Raw genomic sequence first — 17476 nt, 5'->3', positions numbered from 1 at the left:
CCCCTCTAGGGGAGACCGAAAGCAATGGATGTCGAGTGGGTCTGACATAATATTGTGAGAGTCCAGTCCATAGTGGATCCAACATAATAGTAAGAGTCCAGTCCATAGTGGGGCCAGCAGGACACCATCCCGAGCGGAGACGGGTCAGCAGCGTAGAGATGTTCCCAGCCGATGCACAGGCGAGCGGTCCACCCCGGGTCCCGACTCTGGACAGCCAGCACTTCATCCATGGCCACCGGACCTGTGCCCCCCCCCCCCCCCCCCCCAAGGAAAAGGGGAGCAGAGGAGAAAAGAAAAGAAACGGCAGATCAACTGGTCTAACAGGGGGGCTATTTAAAGGCTAGAGTATACAAATGAGTTTTAAGATGGGACTTAAATGCTTCTACTGAGGTAGCATCTCTAATTGTTACCGGGAGGGCATTCCATAGTACTGGAGCCCGAATAGAAAACGCTCTATAGCCCGCAGACTTTTTTTGGGCTCTGGGAATCACTAATAAGCCGGAGTTCTTTGAACGCAGATTTCTTGCCGGGACATATGGTACAATGCAATCGACAAGATAGGACGGAGCTAGACCGTGTAGTATTTTATACGTAAGTAGTAAAACCTTAAAGTCACTTCTTAAGTGCACAGGAAGCCAGTGCAGGTGAGCCAGTATAGGCGTAATATGATCAAACTTTCTTGTTCTTGTCAAAAGTCTAGCAGCCGCATTTTGTACCAACTGTAATTTTTTAATGCTAGACATAGGGAGACCCGAAAATAATACGTTACAGTAGTCGAGACGAGACGTAACGAACGCATGAATAATGATCTCAGCGTCGCTAGTGGATAAAATAGAACGAATTTTAGCGATATTACGGAGATGAAAGAAGGCCGTTTTAGTAACACTCTTAATGTGTGATTCAAAAGAGAGAGTTGGGTCGAAGATAATACCCAGATTCTTTACTGATTCGCCTTGTGTAATTGTTTGGTTGTCAAATGTTAAGGTGGTATTATTAAATAAATGTCGGTGTTTAGCAGGACCGATAATCAGCATTTCCGTTTTCTTGGCGTTGAGTTGCAAGAAGGTAGCGGACATCCATTGTTTAATTTCATTAAGACACGCCTCCAGCTGACTACAATCCGGCGTGTTGGTCGTTTTTTGAACTGAACAGCTGTGCTCCCTCTACAAGGGACGTTTTCTAGCCACTGAAAGAATACCCGACATCATTTTAAAAGAAGTGAGGGCTAAAAACGTTACGCATGAGGGAATTTAAAAAAGCATTTCGTCTTTAAGAGAGAACTGAGAAGACTTTATATATTTTCTTCCTGGAATACAGTGGGTTTATCCTGAATGTATAATTGAAAAGCGGAAAGATGTCACACATTTGATGTTCCCCGGTCTCGATTATCAAGATATCTCCTTGATGTTGCACTGAAGCTGAATATAGTTGAGGGAAGAAGAACAGAGTGCTATAGAAGTGAGTCTGTCAATTTATCTCTCTCAACATTTAAGAGGTGTGTTATATTATTGGGAAAACGCGTAAAAATAGCGTGGAGAAAAAAAGTATTCTTTCATTTTTAAATATAAACGGTCCTTAAAAATAGCGTGAAAAAAGCATTCTTTCATTTATAAAATAAAGGTCCTTAAAGGAAGATGAAGCACCGTTCTTTTTTTTTTTGTTGGTCCCTTCTGCTCTTTTTTTCCCCCCTTCTTCTTTTCCAGGACCCGCTGGCCTAATCCCAGCCAGCCAGCCTTGGGTGAACTCTTTGGAAGCTTCTTAAGCCCATGAATGTGCCTTTTGTTCCTGCCATTCCTCCGCTTGGCTGACAGAAAATAGCTAACTGGATTACTGCTAAAATTCAGAGTAAAGTGAACTCCCAAACTTCTATACGGCAAAGTACGAAGAAAGCCCCCCCTCGCCCCTGCTCCTCCTGATCAGCATCCCACTTTCTATACCCCCCCCCCATCACTCCTTAGTCCATCAAACATCCCCTTTAAATATGGGCTGCTGGTGTGTGATCTGACGCAGGAGGAGAGAAGAGGGATTAGGTAAGGTTGAGGGGTTGCACACTATGGACCTAAGGCTAAAAAGTAGGGACCCTAAAAGCAGTAAAGAGCTTATTAATGGGTGTAAGGAAGCATATTAATCACCTCAGCTTTATTATGGGCTTATGTTCATGTGTGTGCACGGCTCATTGAAGTTATTATAACCAAAAAAGGACAATTGTCAAATTATTATCCTAATTCTCTAAATACTATGCAAAAAAAGGGAATGGAGTCACATTTTGTTCACGCCGCAATGAGAACGAGGTGTATATATTGGATTGTGCGACTGAATGGCTGTGCGCAGGTGGTCTCGGAGCTCAGCGGGAGTTAAGAGTGCGAGGTGTGGGGAACAAAAAAAGGTTTGTGTGCGTGTGAATGCACGTGCCTTGGGTGGGTTCTGGTGAAAAAAGATGAAAACAGGCCGGCTAAAGAGGTTTGATTTGATCCACCACCCACCCTGACTGACGGAGGTAAAAGAGGACGGACACACACACACACACACACACACACACACACACGTCAAAACCTTAGTTCTTCTTCCCTCCTCCTTCACTCTTTTGTCTGCAAGTGTGTGTGCGTGTGTGTGTGTGTGTGTGTGTGTGTGTGTGCATCTGCATGTGTGTGACAGCTTACTCCAGGGCGGACGGAGGCAGAGCAGCGGCGATCGGGGCGGTGCGGGAGGGGGCGTGCTTGACAGAGACAAGGTCAAACATACTCACATCATGCTGACTTTTGGGTCAAAGATCAAAATTCAAGGGTCACCAACACAGAACTGTTCAGCCATTAATCTTTATCCCGAGCCCTGCAATCCCCGCATCTAAGGAAAAGTGTATTTGGCTGGAAAATCTAAACCTTCCATATGACCCCTTGTTTTTTTTTTCTGGTTAATGGGCCTTATTTTGTAGGATGCTGCTGGTTGGAAAAGTATACGATTTCCAATGACCTGTGCTCTGATAGATGCCATGCCGAATTCATCGCCAAGTGCATCTTCAGCGTGAATAGAAGTATTTGGAAAAAATATACAGGTAAAAGCCAGTAAATTAGAATATTTTGAAAAACTTGATTTATTTCAGTAATTACCGACACCAGCAGATGACATGGCACCCCAAACAATCACTGATGGTGGGAACTTTACACTAGACTTCAGGCAACGTGGATCCTGTGCCTCTCCTGTCTTCCTCCAGACTCTGGGACCTCGATTTCCAAAGGAAATGCAAAATTTGCATGGTTGGGTGATGGTTTGGGGTGCCATGTCATCTGCTGGTGTCGGTCCACTCTGTTTCCTGAGATCCAGGGTCAACGCAGCCGTCTACCAGCAAGTTTTAGAGCACTTCATGCTTCCTGCTGCTGACCTGCTCTATGGAGATGGAGATTTCAAGTTCCAACAGGACTTGGCGCCTGCACACAGCGCAAAATCTACCCGTGCCTGGTTTACGGACCATGGTATTTCTGTTCTAAATTGGCCCGCCAACTCCCCTGACCTTAGCCCCATAGAAAATCTGTAGGGTATTGTGAAAAGGAAGATGCAGAATGCCAGACCCAAAAACGCAGAAGAGTTGAAGGCCACTATCAGAGCAACCTGGGCTCTCATAACACCTGAGCAGTGCCAGAAACTCATCGACTCCATGCCACGCCGCATTAACGCAGTAATTGAGGCAAAAGGAGCTCCAACCAAGTATTGAGTATTGTACATGCTCATATTTTTCATTTTCATACTTTTCAGTTGGCCAACATTTCTAAAAATCCCTTTTTTGTATTAGCCTTAAGTAATATTCTAATTTTGTGACACACGGAATTTTGGATTTTCATTTGTTGCCACTTCAAATCATCAAAATTAAATGAAATAAACATTTGAATGCATCAGTCTGTGTGCAATGAATAAATATAATGTACAAGTTACACCTTTTGAATGCAATTACTGAAATAAATCAAGTTTTTCAAAATATTCTAATTTACTGGCTTTTACCTGTATATACACTATATATAATAACTTTACTATGAGTTATTCACTCACATGAAATACTATATGCTAGTGTTGTCCCGATACCAACATGTTGGTACTTTTCGATACATTTCTAAATAAAGGTCACCACAAAAAATTGCATTATTGGCTTTATTTTAACAAAAAAATCGCAATTTTGTCCTTAAATAAAATAGTGAACATACACAACAACTTGTCTTTTATTAGTAAGTAAACAAACAAAGGCTCCTAATTAGTCTGTTGACATGTGCAAGTAACATATTGTGTCATTTTCCATTCTATTAACTTGTCAAAATGATGAAGGACAAGTGGTGTAAAATTAATTATTAATCTACTTGTTTATTTACTGTTAATATCTGCTTACGTTCTCTTTTAACATGTTCTCTCTACACTTCTGTTAAAATGTAATAATCACTTATTATTCTGTTGTTTGATACTTTACATTAGTTTTGGATGATACCACAAATTTGGGCAAGTAGTTACAGGATCATACATTGGTCATATTTAAAGTCCTCATGTGTCCAGGGACATATTTACTGAGTTTATAAACATAATATACATTTTAAAAAACTAAAGATGTTGTGATGCCAAAAAATATTGACGTAATCATAGTAGTATCGACTAGATACGCTATTGTACTTGGTATCATTACAGTTGATGTCAGGTGTAGATCCACCAGTGATAATGGTATGTGTAAGAAACATACTTTATTTGTCGCCATGGAGGCGAGGATCAGTGATTTAGAAGTAGCTAAAACACTGCCAACTGCGACTGGACGTCCGCCGCTAGCTAGCTAGCCATGTCTTAAAGCACCTCTTCCGGGGGCGTTTCAGTGTTATAACTTCAGCTTTATCGTTAGTTTTTAAGCCAAAATTTGTCCGTTCTCCCTTTTCTGTCTACACACTGTGTCTGCTTGTAAGTACTCTGTGTGTGTGCACTACCGAACATGCTCCTCTGCTCGTAAACCAGCAATGACAGGACGTGACGACGACGGGGGCGCAGGCGGGTGGTGGATCGGTACTTTTCAGAGGCGGTATAGTACCGAATATGATTCATTAGTATCGCGGTACTATACTAATACCGGTATACCGTACAACCCTACTATATGCGTATGGCAAAGTTTACAGTGGAGCTTATAGAAAAAAAATCTGCACTTTGTTAAAGTGGGAAGTTGAACCGAATGCTTTTAAGGTGGATATATATTCTGTGGCCAAACTGGTAATGATGCATCATAGCGAGTCACAGAGCCTGAAATATAATATATTATTATACATTATATCTTTATTATGTAATCTGTATTATTTATTCTAATTATATGTTAGAAAAAAATATAGTTCCATATTACTTGGGGCTGACAAAGTTACAACTTTTTCTAGCGAGGGCCACATACAAAAACATTGGAGGATGCAGAAGCTATACTTTGTACTTTAAGGATACTTAATGGTCAATTCATTTTATATCTGAACAAAACATCCACATATTAGCTTTGTGTTTTACGTAACAAAGCAAATTGGGGCAATACACAGGTGGAACTTAAAACATTTGACTATCGTGCAAATGTTCATTTGTATGAGCAATTCAACTTCAAGTGTGAAACTAATATGTGATACAAACTCATTCCATGCAAAGTGAGATATGTTAAAACTTTGTTAGAATGTTGATGATCATGGCTTACAGTTTTTGATAACCCAAAATTATCTTGAGATGCATGTTATGAGCCTATGGCATACATCAGTTTCATTTTGTACATTTTATTGCTGGAAAATATTTCAATTGCTATACACATTTGTGGAGTTTCACTCGAGATATTATGTATTTTTATTACTAACTTTATAATGCTGACTAAAACCTTTTTGATGGCTTTAGCACAATGGATAACTTACCAAAACTTGCAAGAGATGTGTACACATGTTCATCATGACAGGACACACAGAAATCATCATATACCGTATTTTCCGCACCATTAGCCGCACCTAAAAACCACAAATTTACTCAAAAGCTGACAGTGCGGCTTTTAACCCGGTGCGCTTTATATATGGATAAATATTAAGATTCATTTTCATAAAGTTTCGTTCTCGCAACTTCGGTAAACAGCCGCCATCTTTTTTCCCGGTAGAGCAGGAAGCGCTTCTTCTTCTACGCAAGCAACCGCCAAGGTAAGCACCCGCCCCCATAGAACAGGAAGCGCTTCTTCTTGTACTGTAAGCAACCACCCGCCCCCGGAAGAAGAAGAAGAAGCGCGCGGTGCATGCTGGGATATGTGACGTTTCATTTCCATTTGTGTGTTTATGTAAAGACCCCAAAATGGCTCCTATTAAGTGTGTTGTCTGTCTAATTATAAATAATGCAGACGAGGCATGTTAACTGAGTTCTCAACGTTTACTCACAGCGTGCTCATAACCACATTCTAACTCCCAGCATACAACAACGCTTCTCAGGGCTACCGCGCATGCTCGTAACTATCGTTGCATGCTGGGTAGTGTAGTTGTTATATTTGCTAGCTCATAACATCACATTAAGAGACACGCTTACGCGCTTAATTCAATACTCGCCGTCATTCCGGGTGGATTGACAAAAGACCTCCAGCCGCTAGATATTGGTGTCAACAGGGCATTCGAAGCTAGACTGCTAACTGCGTGGGAACAGTGGATGACAGAAGGCGAACACACCTTCACTAAGACAGGGAGGCAGCGCCAGACGACGCCAACATCTGCCAGTGGATCGTAAATGCCTGGGCAGATATTTCGGTCACAACTGTGGTCCGAGCTTTCCGGAAGGCAGGATTCACAGAACTGCTGGATAACAGTGACACTGACTCCGATGACTTCGACGAGACGGAACCGGCCATTTTGGATCTCACATTTGCCCAACTTTTCACTTCGGACACCGAAGACGAAGGATTTACGAATGAAGAATAACTTCAGAAAGTGAGCGCTATGTTTATTTTGTGTGTTGTGACATTAACGTTCGAGCAACATTATGTTGCTATTGCTCTGCACTATTTTGAATTTTACTATGTTTGTGATTGCACATTTGCGTACATTTTGGGAGTGAACAGAGTTGTTAGAACGCTGGTTTTTAATATATTATTAAAGTTTGACTGACCTATCTGACTGTTTTTTTGACATTCCCTTTAGCGCAGCGTAGGCGCGGCTTATAGTCCGGGGCGGCTTATTGGTGGACAAAGTTATGAAATATGCCATTCATTGAAGGTGCGGCTAATAATCCGGTGCGCCTTATAGTGCGGAAAATACGGTACTGTAAAAAGCACAGGTCGTCTGCTCGTTTGGGCCAAAATTTTGGGGAGATGCGGGCCGGTTGTCCATCTTTTTGCGTAGTGTTTGAATACAGAGCGTGTTTATATTGTCTTGTGTATGTGCTACGAACATATATAAAGTGAGCTGCGGGCCACAAAGGGCCCCCACACCGCATTTTTGATACCACTGCCCTAATAAATGTGATGACTCATGAAAACAATAACATTAAACACAGAAAAAACAAATTTTTTTTTTTTTTACTTCACATGCTCCTTTACCTTAACGCTACCTGAAGGGCAGCGTGGGTTGTTATTAAGTCAGTGATCAGGTCAATTAGAGCTGCAGCTATCACATTTTTTACTAATCAAGTGATGTATCGATAAGTCCGTTCGATTAATCGAGTAATCGTATAAAACAGTGGTCTCCAACCTTTTTGTAGCTGCGGACCGGTCAACGCTTGAAAATTTGTCCCACGGACCAGGGGAGGTTTCCATAAAGAAATACAGTCATGTGTGCTTACGGACTGTATTCCTGCAGACTGTATTGATATATATTGATATATAATGTATATATTGTGTTTTTATGTTGATTTAATAAAAAAAAAAATAATAAAAAAAAGTATTTTTATTTTATTTATTTTTTTTTATTTCTTGTGCGGCCCGGTACCAATCGGTTGGGGACCACTGGTATAAAATACACTTCATAGCCTCAATGTGTATTTTAAGAAAAAAAGATGCACAATTGTTCTGCCTGTCATAACCTTCATTTTTTTCCTAATATTTACACATCATCAAAATCAAAATTGTACTTTTACCATGTGAGCATTAATGGAAAAAACACTGCACCCTTACACCATCATGCCAGAGTACATGCCTGGTACTCCATGCAGTTCCAATCTTAACAACATTTATTAGTAGTATTGTTCACAACCGGTTTCCGGTGTGTCAATTGCTTGGAATACCTTGGCATTTTGTCTAGCGGTTCTCTTAACGGTTCTTCCGGATTGCAAAATGGAACAAACACTAACATTTTACAAGAAAATATTACAATAGCGCTACTTGTAATAATTAGGGCCCGCAATGGCCCATTGCAAAAGGACTCCCACAGGGAGTCCTTATGCAATGGGACATAATTAGGGCCCGCAATGGCCCATTGCAAAAGGACTCCCACAGGGAGTCCTTATGCAATGGGACATAAGGACCTATTGTTATTCGTTCGTTTTATTATTATTCTTTATTATTATTATACCGACCACCTCTTTGAGCTGTAATTTGACCCACTTAACATGCTTCAAAACTCTCCATATTTGACCCACACATCAGAACCTGCGAAAATTGCCTTTTAATAAAAAAACAAAACTGCAAAAATCAAAATTGCGCTCTAGCGCCCCCTAGAAAAAAAAAAAACTAGACTGCCTGTAACTCCCACTAGGAAGGTCGGAAAGACATGAAACAAAATCCTCTATGTAGGTCTGACTCAGACCTAACTTTCATAATGGTACATTCTCGGGCTAAAATCAACAGGAAGTTGGCTATTCCCCCTTCAACACAAAAAAGTACTAAAAACAGTCACTTTTCCCTCTTTGAGCTGTAATTTGACCCCCTTAACATGCTTCAAAACTCACCAAACTGAACACACACATCAGGACTGGCTAAAACTGTGATCTAATGAAAAAACCTAACCCCAAATCTAAAAATTGTGCTCTACAGCAATTTTTTAATAAAACGCACAAAAAACTGCTCCTCGGATGAAAAATCTGACAAAAATGCTTGTAACTCCCACTGGGAAGGTCGGACAGACATGAAACAAAAACCTCTATGTAGGTCTCACTTGGACCTACATTTCATTAATTGACAACCTCCAGCAAAAATCAACAGGATGTTTGCTATTCCCCCTTCAAAACAATTTTTTTGTAAAAACCGGTCACCTTCCTTCAAAAACTATCTCCTCTGAGCGCGTTTGTCGTTTCGGCTTCAAAATAACACAGGTCAGAGATTAAACCCTTGTGCATAAATTAACAGAACCGTTTTGTGATACCTGCTCCGGTTTTGATTTTATGACCCTTCAAAGACCCGCTGCGCTGATGCTGCTGCGCTGCTGTTTTCTCATGATGGCTGCTTAAAAGCAGGAAGCACCAACGTGCCCACACAATGCAGACAAGGTAGGTACACTAGACAAAAGTCTTGGGACACTTCAGACTAAAAGTAGACAAAAGTATTGGGACACTTGGGACTAGCACCTGCCAAATACGCGGGCCCGACCAACGCTGCTTGCAGCTTTAATTACAAGATTGCTATTTTATCAAGAGGATGACATACGAGCAATATGTTGACAAATGTCAACACACTGCAGCCAAAAATTATTAATTAAAGTCGTGTTTTTTAACCGCTCCGAACTCACCCCACCAGTAGTAACGCTAGCACACCATCTGAATACAACAGGTACTAACTCACCACCTATCATGTTAGCGCTATTATTTGTCAAATTGAACTGAACGCCTTGTCATTTAGATGAGCGTGACAAGAAATAGATTCTGGCTCCGAGGCGGGCAGTAATCCCCCCCCCAAGTTCACGTCTGCTGCAAGACGTATGTCACGAAACAGCGACTAAGTTTGTGGTCAAAAGCTTGCATCTATTTGCTACAGTAGACACTCTTCATTTTCGGTAGATGAATGTTTAATTGTAGTCAGAAAAAAGTTACATGTTTTCCTCAGACCAAATATTTTGTTATCATATTATACAGGTGAAACTCCAAAAATCAATTTATGTCAGCAATTAACTTAAAATGTGAAACTAATCTGTGATATTACTTCATTACATGCAGAGTGAGATATGTCAAGCCTTTATAATCATTTTTTAATGATCTTGTCTTACACTTTTTGAAACCTGAGCTTTTCAATTCAAGGTTTTCATAAACTGTAAGCCATAATCAGCAAAATGATAACAAAAAAAGGCTTGATATATCTCACTTTGCATGTGATAAGTTACTATCACATGTTACTAAATGTTACATTCTTGTGTTATTTGCACATGATTTAATTTGTTAAATTCTACAGAAGAATATTTATTCCATGTATTTAAAACAAAAGTACATTTTCTCTTCTATGCTACGTACAGTACAGGCCAAAAGTTTTGGACACACCTTCTCATTCAATGTGTTTTCTTTATTTTCATGACTATTTACATTGTAGATTGTCACTGAAGGCATCAAAACTATGAATGAACACATGTGGAGTTATGTACTTAACAGGAAAAGGTGAAATAACTGAAAACATGTTTTATATTCTAGTTCCTTCAAAATAGCCACCCTTTGCTCCGATTACTTTTTCGCACACTCTTGGCATTCTCTTGATGAGCTTCAAGAGGTAGTCACCTGAAATGGGTTTCACTTCACAGGTGTGTTTGAAGCTCGAGAGAATGCCACGAGTGTGCAAAGCAGTAAAGAAAACGCATTGAATGAGGAGAAGGTGTGTGCAAACGTTTGGCCTGTACTGTGTGTGACGTCACTGTAGGCTTTCTAAGGTCATGTTACCTCTAAACTAAACAAGGCTAATCCACCTTTTTTTCCCTCTTTGTTTCCAAATAAGAATTAATAAGCAGAATCAAAAGTGGAATAAGCACTGGAAAAATCTTATCAATTCCCATACTTTTTCATTAAACGATGAATTTTAGCAACACAATATACATTTAAGATTTGTTTTGATCAACTGAATGGCTAAAGCCCTAAAGTCAATACATACGATTAGTGAGGAGACTCCGACTGGTGCGCTTGCTGGCAAATTTCACTTCAAAAAACACCCAGACGGGACTTTAGATAAAACTGTTACAAGTTTTGAGCATACAAATATTACGCATTTAAGTGAATAAAAATGTTTCTGTATGACATTGTGACAATTTGTATATGTGTTGAGTATTAAACTCTGAGACTGGTTTATTAGGATATTGACCACGTTGGGGTTCTGGTCATCAGTTGGACACATCAACATTAATGGTGCATATTGGAGTATACACAGCTGTACTTTGGGTTAATATCTGTAATACACAAGTAACATACCTATTAATATTTATGTTATCTAATCAGACAACGATGTGTTTAAAGCAGGGGTGTCAAACCAGGTTTTATTTGGCCCGTGTGATGAGTTTGCCAAGTATTAAAATGAGCTGCTTTTTTTTAATGAAATAAACTGCTGTTCTAAATGTGTCCACTGGATGTCACAATATCAATTCTGTTAGGCAAGCAAACAGTTTATACTGGGGCCAAGCAAAAGGTACAAAGTAAAGGGTGACTGTGGCTCCCCCTCCTCGACCCACATGAAACTTAAAACCTGCCGTTTTATGTCTTGTGCTTCGAACACATCGTCATTTGGCACACCTGTTGCCCCAAAATGTCTCTGTCGAACACAAGAAAAGTGAATTTAACTATTTTGAACAGTTTGTACCTCCGTTTCTTACGGTTTGTTGGGTTAGCTCTGGATTGATACGTGGACATGACAAAGGAGGTATTTGATACCTCGACGAGTTTACAAGCTTTGTTTTTGGTTCAATCCCAGAAAGACTGTGACTTAAAAGTTTAATCCTGGCTTTGTAGATACTCTGAGACAAAGTCTAAGCTCATTGTGTGTTTGAAGCTGCACCAGTTTCCTCAGAATTTTCAACACACTTGAAGTGTTTTGTTCACAGGATTATTTGTGATTTGTACGTTTTCATAATGTGCTTGTTCTATTTTTGGCCGAAGTAAAACAAAGAAATCAACCTTGAGTTGTCTTTATATTTAAGTTATCATGCCATGAGTTTGCCATTCCGGCCCACTTGGTAATAGATTTTCCTCCATGCAGCCCCTGAGCTAAAATGACTTTGACACCCCTGGTTTAAAGTATAGAAATCATGCATGCACAAACAAGCTGTCAATATATTACAGTTTCACAATAGCATGTGTGAATTAGCCACATTAGCAGCAGCCATGCAATCCTTAACAGTGAGATGTTAGCCGGTAGCTTCTTCACAACCCGGCACCAATAATGTTCTTAAAACACCATTAAACATTACACAAACACAGTAATGTCTATTAATAGTCTAAATGAGTCATACAATCATCAGAATACTCACATCGTCAAAGACTAGAGCACTGATTGAACGTAGAAGAGAGAAAACAAGTTACCACACATTAACACAAGTCAAAAGGAAAGTGGAAGTGACACTGTCAAGAAATGCTTCAAAATAAAAGTCTCTGGAAAACGTACATAAACATGGATAATTCTTAACATTAGGAGTCTTTTAAGTTAAATTGAATCATTCAAGCAAGTAAATTACCGTATTTTCCGCACCATTAGCCGCACCTAAAAACCACAAATTTACTCAAAAGCTGACAGTGCGGCTTTTAACCCGGTGCGCTTTATATATGGATAAATATTAAGATTCATTTTCATAAAGTTTCGTTCTCGCAACTTCGGTAAACAGCCGCCATCTTTTTTCCCGGTAGAGCAGGAAGCGCTTCTTCTTCTACGCAAGCAACCGCCAAGGTAAGCACCCGCCCCCATAGAACAGGAAGCGCTTCTTCTTGTACTGTAAGCAACCACCCGCCCCCGGAAGAAGAAGAAGCGCGCGGTGCATGCTGGGATATGTGACGTTTCATTTCCATTCGTGTGTTTATGTAAAGACCCCAAAATGGCTCCTATTAAGTGTGTTGTCTGTCTAATTATAAATAATGCAGACGAGGCGTGTTAACTGAGTTCTCAACGTTTACTCACAGCGTGCTCATAACCACATTCTAACTCCCAGCATACAACAACGCTTCTCAGGGCTACCACGCATGCTCGTCACTATCGTTGCATGCTGGGTAGTGTAGTTGTTATATTTGCTAGCTCATAACATCACATTGAGAGACACGCTTACGCGCTTAATTAAATACTTGCCGTCATTCCGGGTGGATTGACAAAAGACCTCCAGCCGCTAGATATTGGTGTCAACAGGGCATTCGAAGCTAGACTGCTAACTGCGTGGGAACAGTGGATGACGAAGAAGCGCGCGGTGCATGCTGGGATATGTGACGTTTCATTTCCATTTGTGTGTTTATGTAAAGACCCCAAAATGGCTCCTATTAAGTGTGTTGTCTGTCTAATTATAAATAATGCAGACGAGGCGTGTTAACTGAGTTCTCAACGTTTACTCACAGCGTGCTCATAACCACATTCTAACTGCCAGCATACAACGCTTCTCAGGGCTACCGCGCATGCTCGTAACTATCGTTGCATGCTGGGTAGTGTAGTTGTTATATTTGCTAGCTCATAACATCACTTTAAGAGACACGCTTACGCGCTTAATTCAATACTCGCCGTCATTCCGGGTGGATTGACAAAAGACCTCCAGCCGCTAGATATTGGTGTCAACAGGGCATTCGAAGCTAGACTGCTAACTGCGTGGGAACAATGGATGACAGAAGGCGAACACACATTCACTAAGACGGAGGCAGCGCCAGACGACGCCAACATCTGCCAGTGGATCGTAAATGCCTGGGCAGATATTTCGGTCACAACTGTGGTCCGAGCTTTCCGGAAGGCAGGATTCACAGAACTGCTGGATAACAGTGACACTGACTCCGATGACTTCGACGAGACGGAACCGTCCATTTTGGATCTCACATTTGCCCAACTTTTCACTTCGGACACCGAAGACGAAGGATTTACGAATGAAGAATAACTTCAGAAAGTGAGCGCTATGTTTATTTTGTGTGTTGTGACATTAACGTTCGAGCAACATTATGTTGCTATTGCTCTGCACTATTTTGAATTTTACTATGTTTGTGATTGCACATTTGCGTACATTTTGGGACAGAGTTGTTAGAACGCTGGTTTTCAATATATTATTAAAGTTTGACTGACCTATCTGACTGTTTTTTTGACATTCCCTTTAGCGCAGCGTAGGCGCGGCTTATAGTCCGGGGCGGCTTATTGGTGGACAAAGTTATGAAATATGCCATTCATTGAAGGTGCGGCTAATAATCCGGTGCGCCTTATAGTGCGGAAAATACGGTACTGTGATTAATCGCGATTAATGAAAATTCAAAAGTGTGAATAATCTGATTTAGAAAAACATGTCGCACTTGACAGCCCTATTATCAGTACAAAACATTTATATTGTACAAATAATGTATTAGATGTTTTGTCTTTAACACTTTACCTTAACACTTCTTTTGGACAGTAACATAATATTACAGGTCGCATTTAAGATGAACATGTTTGTAGTGTTTTCCAAAATCGCGGTGTTGTCCATAGAGCTGTGAAAGAAACAAGACTGTTTAACAACACTAACTAAATCGCACGCTGTGAAAAAAAGATACACAACAGCTGCATATATCCTTTGGCTCAATGCATCTGATCCTGTCTGGCATGCATTATGCAAGCATGGGGGAGGCGAGACAAGTTCAACATCAAGATGCGAATCATATCGCATCTGTCTTTGTAGGATGGGGAAATATTGGTGGGTGAGGATGTCTTAATAATCACCGTTAAAAGTTACAGAAGGCTACATGCAGGAGGGGAGCTGACAGGGGAAATGTAGGAAAAGAACACACACACCTTGTTGCATATGGTGCGGATTTAAAATACAGCGAAGATATATTTGAGAACATTAAACAGAATCATACAAAAATACAGCACAATATTGCGGCATGATCAGAGAAAGTGGCACTATTCCTTCTGAAAAATAATCACTTTGAAGTTAAACTTTCTTTAACTGTACCCTTGTCAATAATAAGTTAACTCGTGCCATAAATAATATTATTGCATCAATGCAGATTAATCACACAATTTAGTTTGACTCCACATGCTCTTTTGTCTTAACCAGGGACGGTTACCTAAAAGGTGGCGTGGCTTGCTATACGGTCAGCGATCAGGCCAATGCTGTTGGGCAGATGTCACTAACATTAACTCATTTACATAAAACTGTTAGCAAGTGTTGAGCAAACACATGTCATGCATTCCGGTGAAGAAATGCAATTAGAAAATGTCTATTTGACATGCTGACTGTTGAATTGCATTTGTGTCCAAATATTGGTAATTTTTTAAATAAATGAAATCATGCACGTGAGTAAAAACATGTGATTAATCATAATTAATCAAAATTCAAGTGTGATTAATCGAATTAAAAACAATAACTTGACTATTTCTAATTAGTGTCTTAATTGTCATTAATTTTCAAACTACCGTACCCCATATGTATTTAATAGAGCTGTTAAATGATTTTTTTTAAATTAAAATAATCACACTTTTGAACTTGGATTATTCATAATTAACTACAGGTTATTACTAGAGATGTCCGTTTCTGCCGATAAATGCGTTAAAATGTTATATCGGAAATTATCGGTATCATTTTTATTATCGGTATTGTTTTTTTGTTGTTTTTTTTTGTTTGTTTTTATTAAATCAACATAAAAAACACAAGATACACTTACAATTAGTGCACCAACCCAAAAAACCTCCCTCCCCCATTCATTCACACAAAAGGGTTGTTTCTTTCTGTTATTAATATTCTGGTTCCTACATTATATATCAATATATATCAATACAGTCTGCAAGGGATACAGTCCGTAAGCACACATGATTGTGCGTGCTGCTGGTACACTAATAGTACTAACCTTTAACAGTTAATTTGACTAATTACTAGTTTCTATGTAACTGTTTTTATATTGTTTTACTTTCTTTTTTATTCCAGAAAATGTTTTTAATTTATTTATCTTTTTTTTTTTTTTTTTAAAGTACCTTATCTTCACCATACCTGGTTGTCCAAATTAGGCATTATAATTGGGACGGCGTGGCGCAGTGGAAGAATGGCTGTGCGCGACCCGAGGGTCCCTGGTTCAATCCCCACCTAGTACCAACCTCGTCATGTCCGTTGTGTCCTGAGCAAGACACTTCACCCTTGCTCCTGATGGGTGCTGGTTAGCGCCTTGCATGGCAGCTCCCTCCATCAGTGTGTGAATGTGTGTGTGAATGGGTGAATGTGGAAGTAGTGTCAAAGCGCTTTGATTACCTTGAAGGTAGAAAAGCGCTATACAAGTACAACCCATTTATCATTTATCATTTATAATGTGTTAATTCCACGACTGCATATATCTGTTGATATCAGTATCGGTTGATATCGGTATCGGTAATTAAAGAGTTGGACAATATCGGAATATCGGATATCGGCAAAAAGCCATTATCGGACATCCCTAGTTATTACTATTTTGCATCATTTAAATTACATTTAAAAAAGACTCCAATATGTGGATACAAATGCAATTTTACTGACAGAATGTCATCCAGGAACAATTTTTTAAATGTTTTACTTATTATTTACTTCTGTATTGCTCAAAATCTTTTTAACTAATGACCCATCGGCATATTTTTGGAAGTCACAGCCGTGGACTCACTCATCTTTGCATTGACCTGATCACTGACCATGTAGCACCTGTGCCGCCTTTCAGGTAACCAGGTAAAGGAGAATGTCCATCAAAATTAATTTAAGGAATAATTCTGCGCATATATGTGATTATTGCATTTTTTGTGTGTGTGATTGATCCTGAGTCATCCCTAATATATGCATATTAATTACAGCAACCTAATGGTCTTAGCTGTCAAGGAAAATATAGTTTTTTTTTTATTTTAATCTGGCGTCAGCTATTCTCCACAATGGAAATACATTTCTTAAAAGAGTAACTTCCTTTGTTTGACCAGAGCGGTCGAGACGTGTGTCCGCACATCTGCTAATATGTGTGTTTGCGTGAGGTCAGTGTCACATGACCACCTTTTTTCTTTTTTCTTCGCACAGTGTGTGTGGTAGAGATAATAATCCTGGTGGTCAACAAAGACTGAAGGCTGCACTGACCAGTCCGCCGCCATCATCGTAAAGAGGGAGAGAGGCAAAGATGGAGGGCGAGAGGGAGGTGGCCATGTGGTTAACACTTGCTCACTGAGAGGCGACTGGAGCCCAGCCAACCTCTTCACACACAGGCTGACCACACAAGAGCCTCTCTTTCTCCTTCTGCTTCCCATCCTCCCTTCCTCCGTCGTTACTTAACATTTCCTCCCCTTGCCTTCTCTGATGGACACCTCCCCCGTCATCTATTGTCCCTTCCAAAGTTCCTTGCTTCGGTTTTCCCACCTAAGTATTTATTCCGCGACCCCAAACCATCACCTATCCTGTGTGTGTGAGATGCACATTGCTCCCTCGGT

At 40.1% G+C, this 17476-nt stretch overlaps 1 protein-coding gene across 5 annotated transcripts in view; it reads right to left on the bottom strand.

The window, feature by feature from the left end:
- arb2a (ARB2 cotranscriptional regulator A) overlaps window positions 1-17476 on the bottom strand; it is a 547436-nt gene that overhangs the window by 332864 nt on the left and 197096 nt on the right. The window lies entirely within an intron of this gene.

Source organism: Nerophis lumbriciformis, linkage group LG12 (genome assembly GCF_033978685.3).
Source record: "Nerophis lumbriciformis linkage group LG12, RoL_Nlum_v2.1, whole genome shotgun sequence".
In the NCBI taxonomy this organism is placed as follows: Eukaryota; Metazoa; Chordata; class Actinopteri; order Syngnathiformes; family Syngnathidae; genus Nerophis; species Nerophis lumbriciformis.
The sequence above is the reverse complement of the archived record's forward strand: the minus strand, read 5'-3'. Positions and strand labels throughout refer to the sequence as shown.